Source organism: Vigna radiata, chromosome 4, assembly GCF_000741045.1.
Source record: "Vigna radiata var. radiata cultivar VC1973A chromosome 4, Vradiata_ver6, whole genome shotgun sequence".
Classification (NCBI taxonomy): domain Eukaryota; kingdom Viridiplantae; phylum Streptophyta; class Magnoliopsida; order Fabales; family Fabaceae; genus Vigna; species Vigna radiata.
This window is the reverse complement of record NC_028354.1, coordinates 12,639,955-12,651,613: the sequence shown is the minus strand read 5'-3', so window position 1 is coordinate 12,651,613 and position 11,659 is coordinate 12,639,955. Positions and strand designations below refer to the sequence as shown.

Here is an 11,659-nt window from a genome sequence, read left to right as displayed (position 1 = left end):
GAGACCAAACACTCATTTAGACCAAACACTTATTTAACGTATCTTAAACCAACTACATATTTTTTGACGTGTGTGAAAGTGGCATTATCATGACGTGCCGCCCAATTGACCACCTCGGAAATATTAACACATTCAAAACTGCAAATGTTTCAAAGCTCCATCTTCATTATGTTTGGTATATATCATAATCATCTCACCAACTGCTCAGTAATTTATTTATTTTTTTCATTTCATGAGTTACACTTTTTCTATAAACACAACAATTTTCCCCAATTGTTTCCTATTTCAGTTACTTATCTGCCATATTTTCAAAGTCACATCTTAATTTATGTTGTGCGGATCTCATTCTCATCTCACCAAGTCTTTCCATCCACTTTTCTTATTTTCCATTTTCAAAGATACATCTTAATTTATTCAGTATATATAGGCTTAAATTACGATGAAAATATAAGCACCAAGAGAAAAAATATTCTATCATTTCGTATGTGACGTCCCAAATATATAACAAATATATATAATAAGACATCATCAATCATAATACTGGAAAGCAGTCAGAAGTGCATTTAGACAAATCGGATTACAGTCATCCATCAAAATAGCTAAGAATTTAAAAATTTTAAAGACAAAACATAGTATCTCAAAATGACATAATATAACTAAGAAATTNTAGTGAGTCTAAGCTGCAACATCTTCATTTTTCCTCCAAGACATGCTCCAGTGAAACCTCTCCTTCCTCTGCTCACATCCAAGTGGATGATCATTGCAACAGGAAAACACACACAACAAGCAAGCAGACATGGCACAAACACAGACAAGAAAAAGCAAGGGTGAGCTAATTATACAAAAAAAAAACATGCATCACATCAAGTATATAACATGCAATAAATAACTTAAATCAAAGAGTTTAATAAACACAACCTAAGCATGTTATTTTCTAGACTTGACTCGTCCGGACTTTAAAATGATAGTCAGGCTATGGCGAGTCTTGCACCCGTGGTGACTTATGAAACTTGGGTTCCCCACCCTGCCACACTCACGAGGTTAGTCCGTTCAGGGCCTTGAGGCATACTGGGAGCCCCCAAGACTAAGGACCTCCTGCTACTTCTCACCACATGGTTCAACCTCTCTAAGTGAGTTTGATTGACCATTGAAGCGTCAGAATGACTCCCAAGGCTGAGCCCCTACTTTCATTTTAAAATACTAAAAATCTCACCGAGAGATTTTACACAGATGGAACTTAGTTTACCACTTGGATTGTACTTTCATCACTTTGTAATCATATACTTTTTGCCACAATCAATATAAACATAATCTCAACAATATCTTACTCACCAAATCACATAACTTATAACACAACCTCAATTCCTTTCATACATAGTCTCAATACGATACCTTAATTCACCAATCACGAATCTCATATAGTAGTCTCAATACATAATTTCATTACATATAGTAATCAACCAAACTCAAGATATAAAACAATATAAAATAACCATTCATCTCTAAATTCCAACATCATACAAAAATTCTAGTGAATGACATGTGTTCACCTTTATTCCATAAAGCATGCAACGAATCCAACAATTATAATCCCTCATACATATATAAATATATAATTTGTTAAAAGTAAAAGAATGAAGTCACAAACTCCCTTTTTATATGTCAACAAGACTTACAACACTTAGATACTTTCTACATAACAATTCTCAAATAATTGCCAACATACTTAAAATCAAACATAAAGGTTTCACTTTATATCCAGTTTTCATTTACACTTACCAATGTCTAATTATAAAAAGAAACTCATCCTTCTAACAAAAGTATCCCACCTTATTCATCCATTCTACAATTCACGTAACTTCATCTATTAACATATATATAATAATTTTCTTATGTTTAATTATAAAAGAACTTCATCCACGGTCCCCACTTTATCTACCAATTCTATTTTACTGTATTTTCACATCATAACTCTAAATAAATTTTACATATAAATGTTTTCCACCCTTTCATCCAATTCTAAGTCCCACCTACACATTTATATACATATAATATTTACATGCACATATTTAGAGCCCACACACCATTATAATAATATATCCCATAATTACCTTGCATATATCAATAAGTATATGACCAACAGGTGAAAAAAGTTCCATACTTCTATATATCTCATTTTCTTTCTAAAATATATATACAAATATCTATATTATATTAATGTGATAGATACATACGTACTGCATCATATGTAGATATATATCTATATTATATTAACACAATATATCATACTTTCTTTATATATTTCACTATATTAATATAATATATGTATGATGGACCATTAATTTCTTACACAGAAATATATTGACAAAATAATAATTAGTAAAAGTAAGAAATTAAACAAAGGACCAATATATCATTAAAGAAAAATATGATCCCATAATTAGGATACACTGAATGAACAAATACCCCCATCCAACAGTGAAAAATGAAAAACAAGATACAGAATTAGAGCTACAATAGCTATATAACATAAAAACAAAAAAATAGAGTTGTGACAATAACTCTTTATGAAAGGAAAGTAACAACATTACCAAAACCACAAATTGCAAACTGCAACAGTATTATTACCCACAAACCCATGTTGTAATATTATTTAGCATAAACAAAACCTTTCAAACCAATAATAAAAGACTAAGATATCCATATAAAATTAGAAACACGTTCCAACACAAAATATATATATTTTCGTTTTAACCCACATTTTGAGGACGTATATCATTGTTGTAAATATTTCCACCAGCAAACTTTTCATGAGCTTGCATCCATAATAACCGACACCAAATGATCTCATGTTGCACAAGAAGGTTTTAAAGTATTTGGCCTTTTTCATGTTACAAAACAGTAAAAACCTCTGACAGACATTATACATACCTACATACAGGGCATATAAACAATTAAAAAATATATATAACTAGCTCTCCTTACCTTTTGGTTACACAGAACAACTCACAAGACCTCAAAACAGTACCCTAACGCAGAGACAAGATCAATCGAACCTATAATCACCAAAATGGTGATGGAATCAGCTCTTAGAGCTAGAGTATAATAGAAATTAGAAAAGGGAGGGTCCTAACCCTAGGTTTCGAAAATAACGGAAGAAACAAGAAAATCACTTACCGGAAGGAGACAAAGAAACTAATCGATTCAAAGTAAAGCCCTTGCTGTCGTGGACGCTTAGGCACCTTCAAACCAGGAATTGAACGGTTCAGCAGAGTGGTATTTTAGAGAGAAGGCAGAGCAATATTTAGGGAAATATGGGGTTTTTTTTTTTTTTTGAGAGAGAGAGTGGAAAATGGCAAATGAAAGATCTGACTTCTGAAAAAGAGTCTCCCTCTAAGGCTAAGGCACCCTTAGCTTATGGGTTTGGCTGACCCAATTAAGAGGCCCAATGACTTTAAATAATTTATCAGGCCCTTACATTCTCCCAGACATAAAAAAAAAAATGTTATAAGATTTTAATTCTTAGATGTTTTTCTTCTTCATTTTTTTTTTTATGTTGTATAAAGTTAAACAAAGTCAATTAGTTTGGTTGGATAACTAGATATATGACTTTTTTTCAAAAGTGAACTAGAATAAAATTATATTTCTTTTTTATTATTTTCATCTTTCACTTGATACATTGTTTATCATATTTTATTACACATTGTTTTAAAGAATATATACTAACTCAAATCATAATTATTGGCAAATCGAAAAAAGGGAAAAGAATTAACAGTTACGTATTAATGAGTCACAAATCAATGAAAAAAACAAACAATTTTAACATCATATTTAATATTTTCTGACTAAATATGGCTGAAGTTATCTACTACTAATCATCACCTGCCCTTTTTTTCAAAAAAAAAAACCTTTAAAAATCTGACTTCAGTTCCAATCGTACAGTCGCTGTCGGTAACATATGTGCATATATTTCATAATCTCACCGTGAATGAGGTTTTTGCATAGTCAACTTTTGGAGACAAACTCACATTGCTTTCCATAAACAAATGAATATGCAATCTTTGAAAGAATCACTAATGCCGTGTTTTTTTGAAACAAACATATATATAATAATAAGAATAACACTCGTGAGATGTTAATTAATTGTTCAATGAAACAAACAATCACTTTGTCTTTCGCACACTTTTTCTCATAAAAAAAGAACATCGACGACATGGCTTATTTGTTGACATTAAAAGATGCCTTATTTTTAGTATAACATTATACTTTTTCATAAATTAAGAGGATGAATTGAAATTTTGTAAGATTTAGTAACAAAGGTAGATGACAATATGGCACTTTTGGTGTCATGCGTTCACAGACTTTCCTTGGTGGCTTTTCGTGGCCTTGGCGTTAGACATTTTTAAAACTTTTACTATGCTTCTCTTGCACGGGTCAAAAGTTATAAAAATTAAAAAAAAAATGTATATGAGAATGCTGAATAACACTAAACTAAGGAGAAAAGAGTCCGAAAGAAATATCACAGCTATATGATTGGCTATAAATGACACAGATGTTGGTCCCATCTCATTTATCTTCAAAAGACAAGGTCATAAAACTTGAATGATTGGTTCACCCAAGTAACAACTTAATCTTTCCCATTCTCATTTTTAACCCTTCTTTCACCTATAAATTTCCCCTCAACACCACACCAACACAAAGCACAAGCTCATTCCCTCACTCTCTTTCCCTCATTCTAACTCATGAGAACTCTTCACCAAGCTCCAACCCTCCTTAGACCACACAGCACAACCCTACTTCAATCAACCCAACCCGTACAAAAAATCGACAAAATCATGAACGCCAACATGCCTCAGTTACGATCATCGTCGTCCATGTCACCACCATTGACATCATTCACCAACAAAGTTGGAAAGAGATGGAAGGAATACCAAAGAATGAACAATTGGAACGGTTTGTTAGACCCCTTGGACGAGAACCTTCGCGCCGAGATTCTCCGCTATGGCCAATTTGTTGAGGCCGCTTATAAGTCCTTCGAATTCGACCCTTCTTCATAAAAAAATTGTCAAACGCTTTCGAGAATAACCAAAATTACTAAGTAAAAACCCATCACTTCATAAACTTAATTTCCTCGCACCAACTCCCATTTAGATTCTTAAACCAATCATATACACGAAACTTGTATGCAAGTTTTCTTTTTCATTAACTTTTGAGCAGAACTAAAATTTCATCTTAACACTATTTCCATAGACCAAAGCTATCGATTACAGGAAACAATCCCACTTAACGTAATATAGAATCATAGTAAGAAACAAATACAAATACATGACTCAAACTTGAAATAACTGGTTTAAGCCTAAACAATATGCAACATTTGATTCATGCGAAGAAAAACTCCACACCGACTAACCTATGCAAGCAACAATATCGTACAAAAAAACTCCACACCGATAGAGACCGAGGTTACAGAACAAGCCTTGGTCTCCCTCCACTAGTACCAACACTCTTGCTACCAATGTTGGATTCGTTCTTCTTCTTGTTCCAGTCATTTGAATCAGCGCCGTCGCTGGAGCCAAACCCAATAACCTTCGTCTCTCTCTTAAACCCTCCACTGTTGGAGGCGAATGTCGCTCCAACGACACAAAGCTCTTATTCGAAACCCAGCTCCCCGATTCGTCACCGCGCGATTGCGAATAAAAGAACCCTCCTCTATCCCTCTCCTTCCTCTCAAACCCTCCCAAAGGTTTCTTTGCCGCCGCCTAATTATCAGTCTCGTCAGCGCGAGAATGGGGAAGCTCACGATTGGCATCCCGAGCTCCAAAGGAACCATTTCTCCTATGCTCATAAAAAACCCTAGATGAACCCCAACGGGAATTCGACGAGCCACCCAACTTGGACAACACTTCGCCGAAAACAATAGAGGCGCCAGAGACAATGGAGGCGTTAGTGGTGGACGAACTGAGGCGGCACGACGGTGGACGCAGCCGAGCAATCCGCGAGAGAAACCAGACCGCGAAGTGGAGATTTCTTTGCATGAGAGAAATGAAGGACGTGAGGACTATGCGTTTGGTAGTGGAGGTTCGTCCTGCGGCGATGAAGGTCACAGGGGAAGAAGAAGAACGAGGAGACGCGCGCTAGGGGAAGAAGAAAATTGTGTAAACCCTTTTCACGTTTCAGAAATTTGCACCAGTGAAAGAGTTAATACCTCGGTTCAACAACTAACCGAGGTAGTAAGAACACTACTAACTTGTTTCATCTTATAACCGATGCCTAAAGAGAAAAAAACAAAAATTCAAAATAACCTATAAGCCTCAGTCATAAGGCAAATCGAAATAATATATTGTTGCAAAGGGTTTTATGCTTCGGTTTCGTAAATAACCGAGGCAAGAGTGCATAGGCTTGGGTCATAGGCTTCGGTTCCCAATGAACAGAGGCATATAAGTTTGCCTTAATTACAAAGATGCTATTGCGTTTTAATATGCTTCAATATGCTTCAGTTTTGTGAAAACCGAGGTGTATTAAGCGCATTAAAAGACTACAATTTTACTAGTGTCTCACACCCTTTTCCACCAAACTAAGTTAAAAACTTTGATCTCTTGGTCAACACTAATGGACGTCCACTTTTTGTCAACATTGTGCCTTAACCTTTATTGGCCCAAGTGGTACAAAAAACACTACACTACTTTATCCAAAATACAAGGCCCAAAATAAATCCTAGACTACTTGGTTCAAAATACAAGAACCAACTTATTCTACTATATTAAAGCCCCAAGATGGCCTAAAATGGCCCAAGACAAAAAGCATAGATCCATCTTGCACAGGAGACTTTAACTCTTCTTGAATGTGCTTTGCCATGATTGGGGGTTATGCCATCATGGTCTCAGTAATGTTGTAAACAAAAGGATGGTGACGCTTCTCACCCACTACGAGAGAGTGGTGTGACCTTGATACATTGTAGTATTCACTTTCCACCTCGTGAACAAGTAGGTGTAAGGGGTTCTCAGGACGAATGTTGTGTTGTCAACGACCTCCTTCTCCTTCTCCTACTCCTTCTCGGCCAAGGCATTGACCTTAATCTCCTACCTTATCCTGGCATTCTCCTCCTTTAGGATGTCGGTCTCCCCAATGCTTGTCTTAAAAGAAATTCATAAACTTCTGCTACATCCTTGTTTGATTTTCCAGAATCACAGTGATGTCTACCTCAGAGGTGTCGATTTCTCTCGCAGATCTTGTTCTCGTGGAAACCATACTAGCAAACTTAGTTTCTTGCACGACTAACTTCTCTTAAAAAATACTTGTCTATCCCATGTGAGCATCAATCGTTCTTGTAGAATTGAACGTACAATGTAAAGTCTCCCAGAAAACTCTTCATTATCTAGTACTCATCCTCCAAACCTCATTTGTCCTCTACCGAATGGTGGGGTGCCTGTAGAAGATTGTTCAATGTTCAAGTTAATACTTGGTTAAAGGTTTTGAATTAATGTGAAAAGTAAAGTCCAAGTACAATTAACATAATATATATAAGCCTTCTTCGCTAACCATAGACCCCTATCTGAATGGGTCACAATCTTGGGCCTATTGGCCCAATGGCCAGCTTACATATAAGCAACTGCACATGTTTTTTGGCTGAGTTATCCAACGTGAGAATATCTCCGATAGATAGAAGGAGGTATCTGTAACAATAATGATGCAATATTATGACAAAAAAATCAGAATGGAATGAATCTTATTTAAATGAATCAATGTCTCTGTCAACAACAATATAAAAAAGAATTTTCAGGATTCAGTAAAGGAATTGTGTAACAAAATAGAATCCCAAAAGAAATATAATCTGTTGCATGAACAGAGGATCGTCCTGCACAGAAAATGGGTAAGGTCAGAGAGCAGAGCGGTGAGGGAATTTCAGGAAGAGAGAGAGTTCAGAAAGATACTTGCCACATTCCATATGCCTTTCAACTAACACACAAATCCTTTTAGAAGGGAATTTTCCTTACGAATCCTAGTGATGCGTCTGCTCTCCACCTCCTGATCAAGTTCCACGTTTCCCTGATCACGTTCCACTTGTCCTTCATTCATAACAACCTGTCGTTCACTCCCATCATGCAGCTCACGTGTTACAATACCCTTCCCTTTTAAAACACCCTTGTCCTCAAAGGTGAGGGATGGATAAGATTGCTGCAGCAGCAGAGCATCTTCCCAAGTTGCCAATTCTGGTTTGGTTGACTTCCACTGAACCAACACCTGAGGAATTTGTTCCGCACCACGAACAATTACTCTCGAATCCAAAATCTTCTCAGGTTGCAAGGTCGGTCCAAATTCTGAAGTAGTCAATGGCAAAGGCAAGTATTGATCAACTGAAGTGCCATGGAACTTCTTCAACAAAGACACGTGAAATACGGGATGAATTCTAGCAATGGCAGGCAATTTCAACTTGTATGCAACATCACCAATCTTCTGAATGATCTCAAATGGGCCAAAAAAACGCATCCCCAACTTATGATTCTTCCTCAAAACCCCACTTCAAAATATACCTCCTTCCTCTTCTTATCAGCCTGTCCTTTCATGTAATTTTGAGCCTTTTCCAAATTGAATTTAAGCGCATGAATCAGTTGGTCACGAGCTGTTAAAGTGTCTTGAAGAGAGACATGATCCTTCAAATCTTTAACATAAGGAACAATGCTTGGAGGATCTCTCCCAAATACAGCCTTAAAAGGTGTCATATGAATATTATGATGATAAGCCGAATTATACCAAAATTGTGCCCAAGGAATCATATAATGCCAAGACTTTGGATTGTCATACACAAAACATCTTAAGTACATTTCCAAGGTCTTATCTAAAGCCTCCGTTTGGCCATCGGATTGAGGATGATATGCGGAAGTCATAGCCAGCGTTGTACCTTGAGCCTTGAAGAGTTGTTGCCAAAATGCACTAATGAATACTCTATCTCTATCAGACACCACAGTCTTAGGGAAACCATGGATCTTGACCACTTGTTGGATGAAAGCATTAGCAACCGTCCTACTATTAAAATCTGTTGGTTGAAGAGTTCTTTAGACGAAAATTATTTTGAAAATTTCAGATAGCCAGGTGACTTGGTCATTAGACAAACCTAACATTTGTTGGACAAATTTTAAGTAAATTAATCCCATAACTCGTTGGATAATCCCTTTCTCCATTGGATGAAATTTTCTAGGGATAAGAAAATAAGGGGATTCGCTAGGTGAGAAGGTCCATTGAGCAATTATGCTCCCAATGGTATCTCGCTAGGGAGGTACATGAGCTCATTGGATGAGTGTATTAAGTGAAACTTAACTTAGAAGCAAAAAGTGAGAGTTCTTAGGAAGTTTGTACCAATGATGTTAGGTTAAATGGAGTATGGGTTTTAATGTCGAAAGATCTATTGAGAAATGTGATTCAATGGTATTATGATGATGTGACTATACAAATATGGTTATTTTTAAGGAGAAGTGTCATATTATATGATGTAGTATCAATATAGGAATTTCGACAAAAAATTATTATAACTTTATTAAACTCACAAACTTATATAATAAATAAAGTTTAGGTGGTGAGAGCAATATAAAAGAGTGTTATGATCTAAAGAATTGATAAAACTAACATTATAATAAATTAGAATCGGTGAAGCCAAAATTGCTATTTTTCTATAATCCATTATGAGATTATACGAACGGTACATGAATTAATGTGAATTCTGACACATTATATATGTCTCTAAAATTACTGTCTTATAAGTTTATTTATGTAATGTGAAAGAATAATTTAAAGTAAAAATATGACGAAAACATGAATTTTATTATTTAAAATGCATGATATAATGTTATAAAAATAAACAATCTTATTTTGTTGGTCATGATTGTTTGTTACTATTATGATCACATGCGGAGTGATAAAGAACTAGTAGTAAGGCTGGAATAAAATGAGAATAAGTTATATATATATATATATATATATATATATATATATATATATATATATATATAACTTTACTAATTTCAGTAAACTTTAAAAAAAATTAAACTCATTTCAAACTGAGTTTAAAATAGAATTATACTATAAAGTTAAGTTTAAAATGAATTTCAAGTTAAACATATACACAAATTAATGTTTCCATAGCGCTTTTCTTTCTCTCAGTAAGTGAAAAAACATTTTCCCTTGTGTTTCCTATCTGTCATTCTCTTACTTTTTCTTTTTGTATTTGAGTCAATCAAATGTCAAATATGAAGAATTTAACTTCCCAAATTACCCTACAATTATTATCATTAGTATATTAGTTTTCATTATTTTAATGCATAACTGATTTTGATTTTAAAATAAAGACATATAGAGAGATATGAAATTAAATTTTTACCTTTTAAAGACTAATTTAGTATAAATAATGATAAATATTTAAAATATTGGTAAGAAATGTGAAAATTAATTTATGAATTAATTATTTTTTATTAAAAATATAAACTATTTTAAATACTAATAATTTTTAGTTTATAAAATGGTGTTTAATTTAGTTAATATAGTAATTAATTATTTTTACCTCAAAATTTGTTACTATTTAGTAACTTTTTGAGGTGTAACAAAAATTATAATTTATCGAATTTAACGAAAATAATAAGTTTTGATGTGAAAATAATTAGGATATGAGAATATGATGTTTGAGCTAAGTAGTTATTATAAAAATATCAATACGCTGAATTTACTTTCTAATTTTCCAAATCGTATAACTTTCTAAAAAGAAAATCAATAGTTCTTTTTCAAATCTTATAAATTTATGGAGCTAGTTCGAATCTTTTCGTTTTTTAATAATGTAAATTCACTAAAATCTAAACTATGAAACCTTAATCATAAAAATATTAATTTAAGAAAACATTTCTATACTGCTTTTAAAAAGCAAAAGAATTTTCACATCAAAATAGTTTATTATTTTGCTCCTTATTTGTTTTTATTTTTATTTTCAAAAGTTAGTCATTTTAATCCCACCATCAAAATGAAAATATTGACTTGTAATGACTTACACGTGACACACTTTAATTTGTGTTATTTAAATTATTCTGTCTATTTTTCTTTTGTCATACAAATCAATGAAAAAAATGTTACAATTGTATAAAAGTGAATGCATATAGTTTTAGAAATATATCACTTAACTTAAATATATCACCTAATTTTAAAAAATTAAACAAACTAAATATATCTATTTGAAAGAGGTACCAAAAACTTTTAAATTAAAAAAAAAAAACTAAAATTAAGTGGCATGACTTTAAATAATGTCTGGATCAATTCTTATGAACCCACAAAAAAAATGTTATTTAAACATTAGAAGTGGTAATAAGCATATTTTTAAATAAAATTTTTACATTATAATATGTTTGAAAAGGTTTTAATTGTACTTGGTCGAAGATGTTTCGATTTTATTAATAATAAACTTGATTAACTAGATTCATATATAATATCTCATATTAGATACTGGATATCGGATACCTTGTGTCCAACAAAGATCATATGCTGATTACCAAATACTTTGTAAAAGTTAAGTTGTTTATTGAAAATTGGACGACACACCAAAGAAGTAAGCAAAATATATTATATAAGAAATATCGATGGTCAGACCAGCTAAAGACTAGGGGCGATTCATTGAACAGTGCTT

At 33.4% G+C, this 11,659-nt stretch overlaps 1 long non-coding RNA gene across 1 annotated transcript; it reads right to left on the bottom strand.

The window, feature by feature from the left end:
• Nucleotides 1-517: 517 nt before the first annotated feature.
• Nucleotides 518-3,368, bottom strand: LOC106759079. The gene is made up of 3 exons (XR_001375589.2): nt 3,178-3,368; nt 2,986-3,056; nt 518-735 (listed from the first exon to the last, which is right to left on the bottom strand). It is a non-coding gene; the product is annotated as an uncharacterized LOC106759079 (long non-coding RNA).
• Between the last annotated feature and the right edge of the window lie 8,291 nt (nt 3,369-11,659).